General features: G+C 46.6%; 1 protein-coding gene across 3 annotated transcripts in view; it reads left to right on the top strand.

Moving 5' to 3' along the window:
• The first annotated feature begins 1639 nt into the window (after positions 1–1639).
• The window catches only part of ZHX2 (zinc fingers and homeoboxes 2), a 122903-nt gene continuing 105043 nt past the window's right edge, over positions 1640–19499 (top strand). The window contains exon 1 of one of the 3 annotated variants that reach the window (XM_090040577.1): positions 1640–1779. The gene's annotated coding sequence lies outside the window, so the exon portion shown is untranslated. Of the gene's footprint in view, positions 1780–2693; positions 2854–3061; positions 3217–19499 lie in introns of those variants that run through there. The other 2 variants (XM_090040576.1, XM_090040575.1) reach the window with 2 other exon arrangements.

The following is a 19499-nucleotide window of genomic DNA, read 5'->3' on the forward strand; positions in this document are numbered from 1 at the left end:
TAGGTTTCAAACAATACACTGACACCTTGCACCTTCACCTATCACATATTTTGTGGACGTAATTTTCCTTCTGTTATGTTACCTTACATTAGCTAATCATAAGTTTAATTAAAAATGAAATGCATATTGAGAATTAAGGAGAGTAGTCCTACTATTTTGGACATACCTGTATTTTCTTAAGTAATGCATGGAGGACTTAGTCTACTGATGGGTTTAATGCCCCCCATCATAAATCAGCATATCCCCACATATTAGATTCTGTGTTTCAGTGAGTGAATTGAAATGTGCACTCACCTCCAGCTGGATATTTTCAGGCAATGAGCAGTACACATTTCTGAAGAATAAAGAAATCTCAGTAGATAAATACTTTGTTGGGAGGCTACTGCTAGCCTGGGTTACTGCAGCCTTTGCCATGTGAATCTGAGCAGCCATGGGCTGAATTAAACATCTAGAACATCTGGTTTGTTTCTCTTTCACCCTTATATTACTTCATATTGGAAAGGGGGGGGGGGTCTTAGGGTGGGGGGGGGAAATTATATGTCCACTCACCCAAAAAGTCCTCTTCACTGTGAAAGCTGTGTGAAGTGGTCTTCGTGTAAAATGAGAATAAGGACATTTGGAAAACTTGTGAATATTGTTGTAAGAAAGCTTTTAAAGTTTTACCTTATATGTGCTGATCTACTGCATTCAAAATATTTATGCACAAATAAACCCACCAGTTGCATCAGAACACCATGGTTTTATGTTTCATGTTTCAGAGCACAGATGCCAGGGTAAGTCATTATGGATGATTGCCACTGGAGGAAGATAAGGGTACAAATGTTATTTTAATTTGGGGGTAAGGGGGAATTTGGAGTTTTTTATTATTATTATTTGAGGGGTTGTTGATTTGGGACATTTTCATTCATTTTTCAAATTTCTGAGCCCTCTCCGTTGCTGTCGCCCCCCTCCTAAAGTTACAAGCAAATACAGCAGACAGGTCAAGTCAGGCGTAAATGGTGAGCATTTCTGTAAGAAAGGGAAGTTCTAATTTTTAAGAAGCAACAAAAACCAGAACACGGACAGTGCCGGCAAGCTCCTTCAGATCCCTGGGGATGGGTTGTGTGTCTACACATTCCTAATTCCTTCATCTAAAGTATGAAACAAAGTAAATACAACCCCCAGCTTTGGGAGAGAGAGAGAGGGGGAGGAACAAATCAATTCTCTTATCAAAGCGTCATAGATATTAAGCTTAATCAGTCAGTCAGTAACACACCTACTCAGTGGAGGACTTCCCTGGAAAAAGAAGTCTCTTGACATTGCTGTGACATATTTACCTCCTCGTGGGGTTATTCAGCTACAACACCGAGGAGCTTGTCTTCTCACATCCACTCTCAGCACATCCCAGTCCCCAGCCCTAGAGGAAAACAAGCCTCCAACCAGCCAGGTTGTCTGGGCGCTTTACACAGGTGCCAATGAGGCTCTAAGGATGCCCCCCACGGTGGGAGGAGGAAGGCGGTGTGAACGCGTCGGGGGGCTCGAGAATGAAAAGAGATTTGCAACGATCCCACCGAGGGTCCCCTGCAATAGATCAGCTGCCCCCGAAGTTCAGGTGATCACGTGTCTCCCTTAAATCCTATTAGTTGCTGAGGAGCCGGAAGGCGGGCGGCGGCGCGTGAACCCACCGCAGTTGTCGGGCTCGGACCTGGGCAAGGGGGACTCGCCGGTTTGCAAGCCCCAAGCCGGGCCGGGCCGGGCCGGGGGGAGCCGCTCCGCCGCAGCGGTCACTGGAGATCCCAGGTCAGACCAGGAAGGGGCAGACACCCGCCCGCGCCCCGAGGGGGAAGGAGGGCGCGGGCCGCTGCGCTTCCACCTCCCAGGCACCATGGCGTCAGCGAGCCCGCTGCGTCACAGTGCTTGCCATGACGTCACAGAGGCTACAACTCGCCTCGCCCGCAGCTGCCTGGGCCCGGGCCCGCGCCGCCGGCCGCACGTGGTGGGGAGCGAGAGGCGCGCGCTGCGCAGTGCCGCCTCCAGCTCCGCCCGCACCCAGCCCCCCCAAACTTCAAATCTTATGACCCTGCCCCCCCCGTGCTCCGTCCTGCCCGTGGCGGGGTCGGACTGGATGGTCTGTCCAGGTCCCTCCCGACTCCTTGATTCTGCGAGCTCCCCGGAGCTCGGAGCCAGCCCCTCCGGCCCCGGCGCAGCTCCCGTTCACCTCCAACGCGGCTCCTCAAGCCCCGGGTCCGGCCCCCACCCCATCTCTTGCGAGCCCGGGCCCAGCCCCCAAAGCTCAGATCCAGCCTCTCACACATCAAACTCCGGCTCCGGATGCCCAGCCCGCCGGGCACCTGGCAGCGGGGCAGGATCCGGGCAGCCCGCGCGGCCGCCCCCGCCCCATGGCGCTGCAGCCGGGGGATGGGGATGGGGGCCGGAGCCAGCCCCCGCGGCTGCAGGTGCTGCGCCGGCCGGGAAGCAACAGGTCGGCGGCGGCGGGCGCTGCGCGGGGGTCCCCGCCGGACAGAGCGGCAGCGCCGCGGCCCCGGGCCGGGCCGGGCCCGCGTGCGGCGGGGACAGGAGCGCGGGGGCGGGAAGTTTCCAACTTTCTGCCGAACCCGGAGCCGCGGGTGCCGGAGCCGGCGGTGGCACCGTATGCAAATGCGCCCGCTGACGTCAGAGATCACGTGGTTTTTGGCGTAGATGCCCCACTGATCGAGGGATTTTTTTTTTTTTTTTTAGGGATTTTTTTTGGGTCCCTTTTTTTTTTCTTTTTTTCCTTTTTTTCCCCCTTTAATTTGGCCGCTCTTCAGGCGCTCCGCGCCGCCGCCGCCGCCGCCGCAGGGGAAAGTTGGTGCCCCCGGCCCGGGCGCGCAGGTAAGAAACTTCCCCCCATCTCTGCCCCTTGCCCCGGCGGGCGCGGCGCCGCGGACACGTCCCTCGCGCCCAACTTTCCGGGGGTGCCCGGCGCGGGGGGCGCGCGGTGCCGGGGGCGGCGGGAGAGGAGGGAAGGGGGTGGGTGGGGGAAAAATGCAAAAAAAAAAAAAAAAAAAAAAATGTCTACGTTTGCCGATGTCGACATCAGCAACACAAAATATGGCGTCCGCTTTCGACAGGGCGTTACGTAGAGCCGAGCCGGGCGGCTCCGGAGCGCCGGGGTAGGCGCGGCTCCTGCGGCGGCTCCCGGGGCCCCGCGTGACGCCGCGAGCCGGCGCCCGGCCGGGGGTCGCGGGAGCGCAGGTAGGCAGGGGTTTCCCGGCTCACGCCTCGTCTCTCCCTCCCCCCGCATCCGTGCCCGCGGCCCCCCCGGGGCATCCGTGCCCGCCCGGCTGGCGCTGCCTCCGCGGGGGAAACTTGGCGCCCCTCTGCTGCCCGCGGGGCTCCTGGCAAAGTTTGTGCGTGTGGGGGGAGCGGGGGGCGGGCTGGGGGGGGGCACTGTGTGATCGCCGAGCCTCACAGCTGGGACGCTTATTTACTGATTTTGGCCTGTCCTGAGGGGGCAGAGACAAAGATGTCTCGTCCCCCATCCCCGAGGAATACAACTTGGCTCTGGGGAGGTGGAGCTGGGATCTGCCCGGGCTTTCCACCTGGCTGAGCCACTTCAAAGGCATGCGGGGGTGGGGGGGCTCTGCCCTCGACTGTTTCCTGATTGCCTTTTGTTTGCTCCCGGTGTGGGGATCCAGCTTTTTTTTTTTTTTTAAAGGGCCTTGGCATGTCCCCCCCCCCCCAGTCTTTTCCTCTGGAATTAAAACTCTTGGTGTTGTGGTTTGTAAGTTGGGGGGACTGGCCTGCCTAAAAAAGTCAAGGAGAAGCAAAGTTTGATGTCAGGGAGGGGAAGGAGGGTGAGGGATGCCTGAAGGGATGAGGAAGGAGGTGGCAGGGTTAGGGTCACTTTCTTATGCTGGGATGGCTCGGGCTCCTTGCAGTCGTGTCCCAGGGCAGCCTGGCCACAAAGCATTGGATGGCTGCTGGGATGAATCGAATGCCATATACTAAAGCGAGCCAGGGACCTGTGAAGCCCTCCCTCCAAAGTGTTTGGTCATGCTTGCCTTTAGACCAGCGGTTCCCAAACTCTGACCACCACCAATTTAAAAAGATACAACCTTAAGTACCACCTGCACATTTTTGTCATATAAAGAATTGTATAATCTGTTACGGGTACCACCAGTGGTGCGTGTTATCACAAATTGGGAACCACTGCTTTAGATCAACCTGGCTACAACCTCTATCCGTTGGTCACAAGAGGAAGACTTCATTTCATTGGAAGGATATAAGCCAACAGCAGTGATTTTATTTAAATAAATCAAAAGCAAGGCCCAGTTCAGGGAGGTGTGTCAGCATATCCTCAACTCTAACTTTCTCCCAACTGCATAGCTGGCCCAATAAAAAAATATCACCCTGAGAGATCCTTGATTCTCACATATCCTAAATGAAATGCCTTCCTAAAATTGAAGTTCAAAATCTTAATACTTGTGTTAAGTGGATCTGGGTGTGTGCTACATGGGTAATTTGCACCTGGCAAGTTAATGATCTCGCCTTATTTGCAGCTCTCACCGCTGAGTTAGCTAGCTCTACACTACTGAGTTCTCCAAGTATAGCCGCGTCAGTCAAGGGTATGAGAAATAGGCATCTTAAACTGACATAGTTGCCAACAGAAATCTCTAGTGCAGATGCACTTTTACCAGTCGGGTGCCTTTCATATACAGTAGGTGGTTTTACTATAGTGGTACAGAGTGCAGCTTTGCTGGTAAAGCTGCATTCCCATTAGAGGTGCTTTACTGGTAGAATATGCTAGTAGCCCTATAGCCTTCCTAATGCAGACATGGCTTCAGTCTCTAATATGAAGTACTGGCAAGCTTGCAAAAACATTTATTGCATTGTTAAACCTGTGAATTTATTTTGCCAACAGAGAACACACTGCATGTGATAGAGCTGAGAACTCGGTGCACTTTAAAAGTTCACATACAGCATTTCATTCCAACTCAGATTTTATCCATCAGCAGACTAATACACAAAATGAAAAATCTCTCATGGTCATCTCATTATGTCCCTGTTCAGAAAAACAGATGTTAGCTTTAATCATGCAAGTAATTTAGTTGAAGTCAATGCAACTCCTCACTTTGAGAAGTTAAGTTCCTACCTGTTCTTCACCTAGAGAGCAGAAGTTCCCTTAGGAAACTTTCATCCTACCAGTAGGCTATCAGTTGAATGTTTGAAAGTAATGCGTTATTAGCTAAACAGTTCTTCTGAGAGGGCAGCAGCCTCTTCCTCAATTGATGAATAGTCTGTGGTTTCTAAGCATTGTATTTATTACTGGCATATAGATTTTTAATGAAAGAAGCCTAATTTCTGTAGCGTCACATTGATGTGTTCTCTCGAAACTTCATGAAAAGAGATGACACTTGAATGTGGTGAGAGGCTATGATTCTTTTTGAATCCCCAGACAATCCGTCTGCAGACACGAGTGGAGAAAAGGACCTGTTTTTGTTCATCCCTGTACAAAATGCAGAATTTATTGCCAGAATTGGCATCGGTATTTGCATGTGTCATGACTTCCTTTTTGGCTCCCTCTGTGCTTGGATGGTGTCTTGGAGCATGTTAGCTACAGTAGAGTTAATATTTAGAAGGAGAAGGGGAGGTGTTGATCCAGGCCTGAGTTGTTTTTTCCAAATGTCCACTGAATCTGAGGGCTAAACACAACTTTTGAGAATAAATAGAAACAATACCTGGGGTATACTTTATTCCAAAACTGAATGCCTTTTAAATTTAGAGGATTCTGGTAGGTAACAGAAAACTGTGATTAATCTATTATGTAATTTATATATTGGGTTTAATATTTTTTATGGGTAGGCATAACTTGACTACTGAGTTTCACCCTTAGATTTGCTGCAAATCCAATTTTAGCTTGTGCATCTGTATGAATGTAGCTGTAAGATTTTAAAATAAGTGATACTAAAAGATGGAAGCATTGCTGAATTTAACTCCCCCAAAGATAACTCACTGTGTTGTGTGCAGGTATATTTACATGTTTCACGTGGCTGCAATTCATGTTTATTTTATCAGTCATTTAAAATACGTGGTCTGAAATGTAGTGGACATCTGTTTGGTATCCAGTGCATACTTGTCTTATACAGAAATATTTTTTTAAATTTTTTCTTTAAGCCATAAATACCCTTTTGATTCTCAGGGTTGCACTGAAAAAAATTAAAGCAGAACAACGTTTTAAAAAATATTCTGTTTCCGTGGTCTTTCATATAAAACAAACTGCAAGTGAAACAAATGAAAACCTTGCATGCTGAGGTTGAAGGAGTAATACAGAAAAAGCCACAAGTAGCACTCCTCTCCCCACCCCCCAAATCATGAGAGTGGCTTTAAAATCATGACATGGTACTCACTTGGTTCTTTTACTTTACCGGGATTTCTTGAGCCTGCAGAGTTCATCTTCTAGTCTAAAATGTTTTGTAGCCCTGAGGTCTGAAGTTTCAAGTGAAAGCTGAGGTTTTGAGATGACTGTGAAGTGAGACTTTTAACAAGAACACCAACTCTTCTGGGACTAATGATTAAAATTGTGTGTTAGCCTTGCTGAGGGCAACAGTATTGCCAAGGAAGATGCATAGTAATGTGATTTTTGTGTATTCAGCGTTAGAGAGGCCCTGGGTGAGGTGCTATATATGTGTTTTGGTCAGTAGACTTGAGGGTGCTTATGGGCAAGTAGGAATAGGTTTTGCCATCCATGCTTACAGACGACAGGGTATTTATACCTTTAGAAGCACCTTTTAGGTGTGAGTTCTAATAAATCAGCACATGGGTTACAATGTGAAATACTCTGCAACTGACACAAAACCTTCTTGAAATTAACAGATGTCATGTCATCCCTCTGAATTACTAAATTAAGATGCTGCCCTGAAACAGACCCTGCTGTCATTCAGCTACCAAGAAGCTAGCCCAAAGTTTATGTTCAGTAGCAATGACTGGAGCTAGAACAGAGCAGCAAATGTTATCAGGGGTGACTGGGCAAGGGGTATTAAGAAGGTGACAGGAAGGAGATCTTTTGAATCAATATATATAGAAGCATTGAATCAATATATATAGAAGCAATGCATTGGGGTGAATTTTACCCAGTGCTGAGAGCCTGTTGAAAGACAACGTACATGCTAAGGGTTTTGGTGATGAACAGAGAGTTCCATGAGCCTGGTGCTCGTTTCCCCTGTTGGAACGATGGTGATGATGCCATGAACACTGCTTAGAGTTTCTCTCTTTTGCATGGCATCAGATACCGACTTCCAGATCTATAAGCCACTGTCTGGTATTAGCGGTCAATGTGTGGATTCCATCTGCCCCGTCTGGGCATTTGTAAAGATACAGTTAGAAGTTCCAGTGGTGCTGTATTCTCTGAGGTTTCCTTGATTGAATTCTAGTTCCATAATTTGAATGAATGTTTGTTTTCCAGGTGCTTTTTAATTTCCATATATTTACAGATCTGGTTATTATTTCATAATTATTGGTTTTTAGTGCTCTCACACCCTTGGCTTTATAGTGGAATTACCACCAGAATAAAGCCAGGTAGCCATGCCATTGGAGCTGGTTTCCCTGATCGTGGGAAAACTTGTGCTCTTAGAAAACCGTGCGTTTCAGAACACTGGAGAATGTGGTGATGAGTGGGCTATTGAGGAAGCAATGGTTTATTATAAGCCAAGCAACAGTTGTTGGTGTTCATGTGACAAGAGCATCATTTTTGAGCAGTTTGAAATTAAATGGTTCCTCTGTCCGACTGTTCCTGATCCTGGAAGAATGCAGTTGAGCTTCCTAAAGTGTGCTGATCAATGGGAGTATTGAAAGGAAAGTCTAAATACAGCTTGATGTGTTCAGAGACCTGAAAAGACTTTCAAAAGATGTCTGTACTGGGAGCCTTTTGGTGTAAGTGTGCCCATACATTATAACCACAAAGTGTGCTTAGTGCAGATGCAGATTACACAGGCAAACCTGTGCTTTCAGGGGAATACTTTATCCCGCACCTTGCACTACAAGTGAAATAAACTGAACTGGCAAGTGCAGTGTGGCTTTTGGAACTTCATCTCTATTAATTGTGCTGGCAAAACCCATTGTCAGTCACAAATTGCACCATGGAGTGATGTAACTTTGCCTGAGGAAGTTTATGGTATAAAGCTAGTGCAAGATTTATAATGCAGATCTGTTTACAGTACACTTCTCTAGCTCTGGATGGCCTCAAAATTGGGTGCTGTTCTGGAAGGTGTATTTTAACGGTGTAGTCCAGGACTGTCAAACTCACCCCAGGCCCAGGCTGGATCTGGACAACAGGGCCTCCACCCAGGCTGGATTCATGGAGCCAGCAGCAGCTCTGATGGGTCCTAGAGGTGAGTTCAGATCCAGGGTCTGTGCCGCAGGTCCAGGAGTGGCCAGTGCTGCAGGTCGGGCATCAAGCAGCAGTGCCGATGGGGGAATAGGCGGCAGCACAGGTCCGGGAGCAGGAAGCACAGATCCAGGGGAGGATAGCAGCAGAACAAGTGAGGGCTGTATCTGCGCAACCATCATTTGGCCCCCTGCCACAATGGCAATGTTCATTGGGGACTAGGGACCCCAAATTCTGTGGCAGGGCATGCTCCAGTGGCTGTGCCCCTCAACTTCAGGTAGCCCACTAGACTTCCAGCAGACAAGAAGAAACAGTTCCTCAGGCCAGATCTGGTCTACAGACTATATGTTTAACACCCATGACCCATGATGTAGTCAAACGAGGTTATTGAGTTTACCCTAGAGGTATATGGATGAAAATTAATGTCCATTGATATATGGCAGGTCAAACTAGATGATATAATGGGCCCTTCTGGCCAAAAACTCTGTTAACTGATACATTTTCCCCTTGTTTGTCCAGGCTGGTTTGGACTGTCCGAAATGTAGTTCCCATCTCTCTGCTGCAAGGCTATTCCATAGTCTAATATTTCTGCTACTGGGAAAATTGTCCTGATATTTGGATTCAATTTTCATTGCTTTATTTGATCCAGTTACTCCAAGCTCTTATCCCTTTTACCAACCCTAAATACTTCTCTGTTGTATGCAGCCTGTAGATTTCAGATACTCCCATAGTGGTTTCTAATTGTCTGTTGTTTTTACTGAATAGCTTCTCAGTAAAGGTTAAGGCTGCATGTTTTACTCACTTAAGCTTTGAACAGTAAACCAGATTCCTATGAGATTTTTCCGACCTGCTTAAGCCAATGACCATAAATAAGGAAGCTTAAGGCTACTTTACATTGGGTTCAGCAGTTAACTCTAGCATCCAGACTGTATTAGGGAAGATGGAACAAATTACTTCTGGTACATCTCTTGTGGCAAAAGTTGTGTGAATAATGTGATTCCTGCCTTTTTATAGAGATTCTCGTTGAATTTTTAACACAAAAAAAATCACAGAAGACGAGAGTTAAGTTAATTCTGTAAACAAATGTAAAGAGTATTAGTACCGTACAGATGTCTCGCAGAAAGTCCATGCTGCCTTTCCTTGTCTTTGACAAAGGCATTTCTTTTCCTTGTTTGCCAAGCTGTCGCGGTGTTTCTTGTCCCCTTATGTGTAAACTCCCATTCTGTTAGTTGCAGTTGTATAATGATGTTACATTTCACTCCGAACAAGAAGCTGGTGATACTAACTTTCTTTTCAATATGTAAGATACAAAAGCTGAAGATGGCAATGTTTCATCTCAAAGTCAGTGATCACTCTCTGTTTTTATGACTCCATTCGATAGAGGCCTTGGGAGTGGATCCTGGCATGTTTTGAGGATCCTCGAACTCATGTTGAAGTAAGCTGGAACTTGACAGGATTTAGCATCAGTAAGGTTCAGCCCTTGTCTATTGAAGGGTGGATGTTCTTTCACAGTCTGAATACTTTCAGCCAGTAACGTTTGTTACTTGATGCTATTCTTTTACAATCATACTCTTCCTGCATCCTCTTTTAGCACTAACCCTAAGGCACCGCAGGGAATTTTTCTAGTCTTTTTGTCTCTACAGAATCCAGTTTATTTAAATATTATGTAGTAAGCACACCGATGTTGCAGACTTCGTTCCTAGCAGTCTTCCCTGCTTGTGTTCCGGCGTCCCTGCGCCTCCTGAAAGATTGGGTTATTTCACCATGAGAGGATTCTGATCTTCCTTCAGACTGAGTAAATATACTGCGTTTCTCCAAAGAGATCCAAGTTCCCCACTTCAGGGCAGAATAACATTGAGTCGAATCTGTTTTGATTCCTGTAAGTCAGAAGCAAGGAAGTTATTTTCAAGACTTGCCTCTGCCCTGTGGTACTCTGATGGTATCAGACTGCTCCAGAGGATTCGCAGTTTTTCTTGTTGCTACCACTTGCAGTCATCTTCACCCTGCTGCAAGGCAGCTAGAGCATCAAGTGCATCCATGTGCTGGGTTGGATGTTGTTATAGTCTTTATACCGCAGTGTTTGTTCATGACAATAACTAATGGGCCTTGCCAGACTAATCATACCTTTAGTATCCATTCCAGTCTGCTACATTTATGATGACGCTGTGTTTTACTGCTATCCCTCAGTTGTGTTCTAAAATAAAACCAGAAGGGCTCGTAATCTAGTAGTCAAAGATGGGAGTGAAATTTCACCTCTGTTTCTGCCAGCATGTTCCAGCTCTCTGGCATTGGACATGTATCTTAGAAACCCACTTCAAAAGGGCCAAGAACTAGAAACCCTCGCTGAAGGTGTGGGAGATGCAGGTCCTCAGCACCTTTTGAACTGCCTGTGGTTTCCCAGTGTCCCCTGCCCTCCTCCCAACCCAGTTTGTAAAATGAAGGTGACAACACTTATTTTGGGGGTGTTACAGGGCCTCATTCATTGTAAAAGCACTCTGAGATCTTTTGGTTTAAGGTAATGCAGAACTATGGGCTGTTGTCTACATGGCCAGTGTGAGAAGGAGAGAATCCCTCTAAATTGCTGGAAAGTGATAAATGCCTAAGTGGTTCCTGTAATGATATATTTGTCTTATTTGGCAAGCACACAGGGTTTACATGAGCCCCTCTAAGATGTCACTGTACATAGTTCAGTGCTTTAATGGATGAACATACCTGCTGTCTTTCCCCAAATTATGGCTGCTCCAGTTCTGTACTTCTGGAGAGTGGAGGGATTGTGTTTCAACATTATCATGGGCCAAGCCATCCCTAGGGGTGTGCAGGGCCCGGGGCATATCAGCCTGTGCGGGGGTGGCGAGCGCCCGGAGCCGGAAGCGCTCAGTAGCAGAACCAGTGGCAGCAGCAAAGCCAGCGGTGCATGGCGGGGCCTGTATGGCACTGTCGGCAGGGCCCCCCAAAGCGCGGGCCCTGAGGCAGTCGCCTAAATTCACGCCCCCGGGGACCGCCGTGATCATAAGTCAGACTGCAACACTCTTCCCATCACCTAGCTCCATCTGATTGTATTCTTGCTGGTTATCCTCTATACTTATTTTACTTACGGTGCATATACCATATCTGGGATGCCAGCCTCATTCATGAGCTGTCCCTCTCCTATAAAGCAGAGAAAACAGGCCTGACTCCCAGGTTGTTGTTCACACTGTTGGCTTACTGTCTCTCACAGCCTTCAAGCAGGCTATGCTGCAGCTCTGCACAGGCTGTCTCCTCAACCAGAAAGCAGTGTAGATACATATAGAAAATCTAATTAGTGCTGCTGAGCATCTTTGCAATTAGGCCACGAGTGGCATTGCAGAGAGATGGCCACATGGCTTCTGGTTTAAGAGGCAGCCCCCACAGAGCAAAGCACCACTGCTGGGCAAAGGTTTATCAGGTGGACATGGTTTTAAACTAGCTTTGCCTTGGAAATGGAGAGCCACCAAAGAAGAGAGGGGAAGAGAGGGCCCCATGTACTCCTTTATTTTCTTCTCCTATTGATAAACCATGCAGACAGTAGCACCCCCCTTCATACCACCAGAAACATTTGAGGGAATCCTATGTCTAATGTCACAGCACCCTCAACTGCCAGGGACTGTTGGAGAAGAATTTTATTAGTAGATGTTAAGGGGTATGAATCCCAAAAGATGACAAAGCCAATAGGGAAATGCAAATTGCCCAAGCACCATCCCAAAAGAGACTTTATCTTAAAAGAGCATTTTCCTACTACCACAGCCTGGCTTCCTAAAGGGAGAGGTAGGTGGTCCATTTTAAGAAGATTGTTTGGGGTGGAAGTGAAGGAGAAGCAAGTAAGACGAGCAGTTTCATTTAGTTGCCAAAATAAGAGCAAAATTGCTCTGTAGGGTTAAAAGGTTGCAATGTATAGTCAAACAAAATTCTTACTAGTAGCTGCTCCTTCACTGCTGAATTTGGGATTGTTATGTTTAGCTTGAAAACCAGATGAGCACAGTTGCGGGTATCAGCATTTTGGGGGTACTTAGGTGGCTGGGATGATATCTTTTGGTGCAAAGCAAGGGTGGAATACAAAACACAGATCTCATCAGGAAAACAGAATCAATTAACTGTATAAATCATTGTGCTTTCCAGCACACACACGTTTGAAATGTTTTAAAAACATTCACTTGTTCTGTTACTTTTTTCTTAAAGACCAAGATCTCAACTGAGATTTTATTGTACCCTTATGGTATGGAGGTTGGTCTCTTGGCAAAGGCTGATCTGAAGCTTTGTGGTTCTTGATTAACTGGGAGACCTGGATCTATCTGCTGTGGGCTGTCATCCCAGTCCTTTTAACTGTGATTTCATTGAGGTTACCTAGAGTCAAAACGAGCTAGCAAAGTGTGCAAGTATTTATGTCGCCTCTGAACAGCTGAGGAAGGATCGCCACAAAGCGACATCTTACCTAAGATGATTTTATTCTTCCCCTCTCTTCTCAAATCCCCCAGGATCACAAAACCATGTTGGTGGTTATAAAGTTAATCTCGTGAAATCTGAACTCTTTCTGCTTTGCACTTGCTTCTTTACAAATGCAATGCCTTGTTATCTCTGAGGCTCTAGGGGCTGGCAGCTAAATCCTCGCTTCTGGTTTGGAAGGCAGTTCCAGTTTCTGTGTGTCCCTTTCCATTATACCATCACCACTTTTAAGTGCTCTGTGTGCTGGCAATGAGTCTGTTGGGGGGGCTGCGCCTGGGTGACATGATGTTGATTTCTCTCTGCTGACTGAGCGCATTGCCTCTGCAGGATCTAGAAAATGGGCGTCCAAATTTAGCTCAGATTTTTTAAAACTTGGACACTTAATTTAGTACCTGAATAGGAGCTGTATTTTCTTGAGCTTGATGGGTGAGCAGTTCTCTGGTTCATTCTGGACTTACTGTCCATCTCTCTACCAAAGACTAGGTACAGACTACTCCTGAAACATTTCTTGCTTAGGCCAGTTTGTTCTGGTTTCGGTTGCAACTTTTGACTGCCTTGGTTTGCAGGAGTAGAGGTGCTTGGCCCCTTGTCACAGCACGCAGTAGGAGTGACTGGCATTGTGCCTGCCTGGAGTCGCGCTGCAGTTCCAGTTCGCAGCTGCGTTCCTCGCTTCCTGCCCCGGTAAACTGTTGGCAAATGCTACGAAAATAGCTTTTATTCCGTTCATTGGTGATCAAAGTCCTGCAAGGTGAAAGGTGAAAAAGCACTGTAATCCTGTGCGAGGGGAGGTGCTTTATAAATACCAATTAATATTTCCATGGTACCCCAAGCTTGTGAGAGAAGCATGCAGCACAGCATAGTGGCAGGTGTTGTGTGCGCCTTGGGATAGTCCGGTTCTCCTATAACTACAGCTCCTCCTGGCATCATGTGCAGTGACCAGTATGCCCAGGATGAAGCCTTTTATTTGATTCGCATCACCCTGAAAACTAAAATCATTGTCTACCCTCTGGTACGTGACCTAGTCATTGTCTAGGGCTGAGAGGTGGTTAGCTGTGGCAGTCTGAAATCAGGCAGAAAATAAGGCCAGGTTGCACTTTAGAGACAAAATGGTTCAGAGATGCTATGAATGGACTGGCAGAGAGGAAGGGTTTTTTTTATACAGAAGGGTAGGAGAGACACTGGTAAGAAAGGTAAAGGGTGGATTGATTCGATCAACCGAGATGAACATGGCAGTTACACACAGGCCCACAAAAGCTTTAACCTTCCTGACTCTTCCACCCCGACCTCTGAGTAGCTTTCCTTAACAACGTCCCCTCCCCCCAGAAACTTTAACACCAACTTCAATGCAACATTGCAGAAAAAGAACTCAAGCTGAATTGTATTAACCTTGATCTAAACAGGAATTTATCTCATTACCTGGTCTAGCTATTAACTCCAGTTCCCATCAAGGTATGATCTTAAAGCAGGAGGATTAAGGTGTTAGCCCAACTCACCTGAAAATTCCCAAAAGCTCTTGATGTCCAGTAGGGTAGGGCATGAGAAGTACTCAGCTGCTGTGGGGTTTGTGATTTGTATTATGGTTTATCTGCATGGGGTTGCTAACAGACGATTAAGGCACCCCTTCTCCCTACCACCCTTGGCTCTCTGTGCTGATCCACCACCTGGGGTGAGGGCCCCAGGCAGGAAGCAAGGCAGAGCCTGGGGGCTGCACATTAACTCTGAGTTGGCATCCTTTTGAACAGCTGTGAAGTAAGCTATAATGATGCAGCACAGCATCTCCTGTGTGCTTGACTCCCGTGTGTACTCGAAGAGCATGGTGCACCAGTATTCTGCTTTCAAAGTGAAGTTAGTTATGACACTTAGACCAGGTACAGACCTTCTCTTTTACCGGTATAAGGCATCAGAAACCAGTCTGTACCTGTAGCAGAACAGAAGTTCAGCACACGTAGACTGGTTAATAATGGTGGAACCCGATCTAAGATTTGCACCCCCTGCCAAAGGGCGCACGTGTGTTGTTCTGTTCGCTACCAGTCTGAACTACGGTGCGTACAGAAAACAGCACAACTTGGACTGATTCAGCCTCAGGCTTTTTGCAGGTCTGTACTTAGGCCTAGTGCATATTAAAAGTGTCCACATGAGGAGTTAGGCTAGCACAACTTGTGCATTGTTAATTTACAGCATCCCCCCCCCCCCCAACCATCCATTCACTTCCTCACATAAAGCTTTGGGTTTGTTAAGATGCTCAAATGCTCTTGCTGCCCATGCCCTAGGCTAGTTAAAATTGGCTCACACTTTGGTATCAAGCTCTTCTGCAGTAACAGTATGGCTTTAGAAATCAGTCTACATGTTGTTCACAGCACAGGGAATACAAATTCCACCTTTCCTTTCTCTCCTCTCCACCCACAGTAGACAGGCCTGTAGATGGGGGCAACTACTACATGTTTTAATACCCTGCTGCCTTTCTGTCTCATGCAGCCAGGCATTGCTATAGTTTCCTTCAGGAAAACCTCCCCCACACTAGGCTTCTGGCATAAACCAGTTGGGAGACCTTTCTTCCACTCGAATAAGTTACTGCTGGCCCACACAGCAGTGAAGGGACTGTGAATTGACACGGTTCGTTACCAGTCTTTTGCTAAGTACAGACTGCTCTATTCTGAAACCTCACTTGCATCTTGTTCTGGCTAACTGCATTTTCTCCTCTTTTCTTTTCTTTTTTTGGTTGTGGCGTGATGAATATTTGGTTTGCCCTAAGGTGGTGGTTTTTGGTTGTCCGTGCTTCTTAAAACCAGTAATCCAGAAATCCACTTGCAGAGTTCTGAAGACCATAGTATTTAGTAGCACGACCTTTGCAATACCAGCATGGGAGAGAAATCAGCCCCTAAAATAAGACCCGTGAATCTCATATTTGTTTTCAGAATGAGGAGTTGTAGTATTAATGTAAAGAGACTGGGTAAAAAGAAGCTGAAGTCAGATAACATGGAAACATTAAACTATTTTTGCTGCTTTTGGTTTTAAAAAATTACTTTAAGTTCTTATTACTTAAAAAAAATACATGAGCTTGACAAATATGGGTTGGTTTGGAGGATTTTTTAATGCCACATTTCAGCTTCATGTGATTCAAACAGTTGAAAATCATTTGAAGATTTTAAATTGAGGGTTATAATGCATTTAAGGTGCCCCACATTTTAAGGCATGAAAATGTTACTTGCTGTAAGTTTTAAAAGGGAAGCTCTTGTAAATGTAATGCTAATTATGCATTTTATTGTTTGGTTCCAGTAATAATATTTTTTCAAAGCACTTTTAGAACATGACAGTTTTAATCAAATAACTGCCAAATTAAAAAAAATACTGGAAATTTACCATTATAAGATCCTGTTTTACAGGTCTTTATATACAGAAAATTTATTTTAAAGTTAAATTTTGATCTACACTGAACCCAGACAGGCCCAGAAAAATGAGGTGTCTCACCAAGCAGCAGCTGATTTAAAGAAGGACTTGCTCAGGGGGCCAAAAACCTCTTGCATAGAGATACTGTTTTGGCTTATTTTTACTTGAACATGCAGGAAAAGGGCAATGTGCTATTTTTTTATCCCGCCCCCCACCACCACCAATGTATCTACAGATTTATGAGCCCAAATCAGTGATGCTGAGTGTTGGCTGGTTTATGAGTCACTCAGGCCATCAAGTGTTAACTAGCAGGTGGTCAGTTTTAAGAGCCTACATTTCTTAGTGAATTGTGGGAAATATTCAGGCCTTTTTTGCAACAAGAAAAAAAACTACAGTACATTCATAGAGTCATAGCAAATTAAGGTTGGAAGGAACCTCAGGAGGTCATCTAATCCAACCCCTCCCCCCCTCAAATCAGGAACATCCCCAATTAACTCACCCCAACCAAAGCTTTGTCTAGCTGGGTCTTAAAAACCTCCAAAAGCTTTTTCTTTTAACCTCTATAAAGATAGCTTTACTTTAAGACGTGTTAAAGCTCAACGATATCATAATGGAATAGGGATTATAACTTCTAATGATATACTATTTGAGACAATTTATTCACATAACTTTTTTTAGAAAAGTTTTATAAATAGATCACAACAGGCCATGGACTATATTAGGGGCCCAATCTTATGGGGTTCCCAGAGGCTCCTCTGTAGATTAGCAAAGATTTTTTAAAAAGCACTCTACCCAATGGATCTCAGCACTCAGTCTAGAGCAGGGGTTTTCAGCCAGGGTTATGCATACCCCGGGGGGTACCTGGAAGGACCCCGGGGGGTACTTCTGTCTCCAGTGTGCTGCTGGCACACGTGCTGATTGACTGCTGAAGGACACCTCCCTCCCACGCCCCATCGACTGGCTGCCAGGGGCCTCCGTCCTTCTCGACCAGCTGCCAGGGGTACACTGGCCCAAAAAAGGTTGAAAACCCCTGGTCTAGAAGATCCCATTAAGCATCTCTGGATGCTTAGTTTCAGTTCTCAAACTGTGTCTCCAGAGATAACATCCTTGTTAACAGCAGAATATGGAGATGGAAGATGAAAGATCTGAATCCTACCTATCGTCCCTCTTGTCTCTCTGCAAGTTAGTGCAGGGGTTCCCAACCTTTTTATGCTGCAGACCAGAAGTGACCACAGACCAGCAGTGACTGGCCTACTGATTGGCTGCCAGTTCGCAGTATGTTGGTCACTTCCAGTCCGGCAGCCAGCCCTCCTGCGGATCAGCATTTGGGACCCCCTTTTTACACAGAGTCAAACCCTACCTTTCTCTAAAAGTGCAGTTTCAAGAAGTTAAATGAATTGAGGATATCAAACAAGAAGAATGTACTTTTTGTAGAAAAACAGTGATTAAATCAAGGCTTCCTGACCAGTGATTTCAATTGATTTGATTTAAATCAAACCTACTCCACGTTTGGCATCGCTGAGGACAGTCTAACTCCATCTTCTTTGGAACTACCCTTCAGGGAGCTGAAGGCTGCTATTAAATCCCCTCTCATTCTCTTCTCTAGGCTAATTAAGCACAGTTCCCTCAGCCTCTCATAAGTGATGTGTCCCAGCCCCATACCATTTGTGTTGCCTTGCACTGAGCCCTCTCTAATTTGTCTTTTCGATAGTGGGGGCCCAAAACTGGACGTAGTACTCCAGATATGGCCTCACCAGCGCTGAATAGAGGGGGAGAATCACTTCCTTTGATTTGCTGGCAACGCTGCTACTGATGCAGCCCAGCATACCATTAACCTTCTTTGCAGCAAGTGCACAGTGCAGGTTCATATTCAGCTTATTGTCCACTGTAACCCCTAGGTCCTTTTCTGCAGAGCTGCTGTTTAGCTTGTTGGTCCCTTGCCTGTACTGATGTATGGGATTATTTTGTCCTAAATACAGGACTTTGCACTTTTCTTTATTGAATCTCATAACATTTCTTCCAATTTGTCCAGGTGTCTCTGAATGACTAAATAATCCATGAATTGTTTAATACAATACTGATTGCTTTCTGCAGTGAGCTGCAAGTGGTGAATTGAAGAGCCAATTGTATCTTAACTACAGACCAAGTATCAGCAGTCCAGATTAACTAAGATTTGTTTATAGACATTTGGACAACTATTGCAGAGTAAAAAGGTGTAGGACTTTGTGTGGCAGCTGCCTCTGTGCACACCCTGTGCCCATGTTGTCAGTGGAAATAAACCACAGTAGCTGAGCCCTCGCTGAAAGTAAGTTACTACAGTTTAGTTTCCACTTCCTTGGAGTAAGAGTATGCTTGTGGGCAGTTGCTATAGAGCAAATGATGCATGGTAAAGCCCTACCCCTTTCCTATGCAGTAAGCTGTTTGTAGGTTCATTTTTTAAACTAATGCATCTCTGGCTTCTATAATGCAAGGGGTTGGAGAACGTGATCATGATGGTTGTATGTGGCTCTGAAGTCTAAACCCAAAGGGATCCTTTCCTGAGATAGCTAGAAAATGGTTGGGGATGGGACCTGCAAGCATCGAGCAGCAGCGCTATGGGGTTGGCCCTGCACGCTGCCATCATGTGTGGCTGGGGACTCAGGTGGGACCATGGAAATGCATGCTATGGAGCCAGGTGGGCTGGTCCTGCTCACTGCCGCCATGTGTAGCCAGGGAATCAGGTGGGAGTGCAGAAATACACACTGTGCACTGGGTAGGGTTGGCCCCCACCTGCAGCCAGAGACTTGGGCAGTAGTATTATGAGGCCAGGTGGGGCTGGCCCTGCATGCTGCCATCACATGCGACTCCAGGAACTTGGGCACATACGACTCTAGGAGCTGCGTGCTATGGAGACTTGGGCACAAGTGCAGAAATGGACACTACTGGGGCCAGGCAAGGTGATCCCTCTTGCTGCTGCCGTGCGTGGCCAGGAACTTGGGTGGGAGCTGCACGCTGTGGGGCTGGGTAGGGGTAGCCCCGCTCACAGCCACCATATGCCACTTTTGGGACTCGGGCACTCTGGGGACTTTAAGGGCCTCCCACACATGCACACATGCACTCATACCCTCACCATACCCCCTATACACACCTTCCCACAACCCACCATACTGCCACACACACCCACACTAGCCACTGCCCCCCCACACACTCCCACTTACCCCTCCACCCCAGCCACATATCCCAAACCCATGCGTACACCCACCCCACCCACCGTATGCACACACACACACACACACACACACACACACACACACACACACACACACAC

This window comes from Crocodylus siamensis, chromosome 3, assembly GCF_052110815.1.
Source record: "Crocodylus siamensis isolate JL-2025a chromosome 3, ASM5211081v1, whole genome shotgun sequence".
Classification (NCBI taxonomy): Eukaryota; Metazoa; Chordata; order Crocodylia; family Crocodylidae; genus Crocodylus; species Crocodylus siamensis.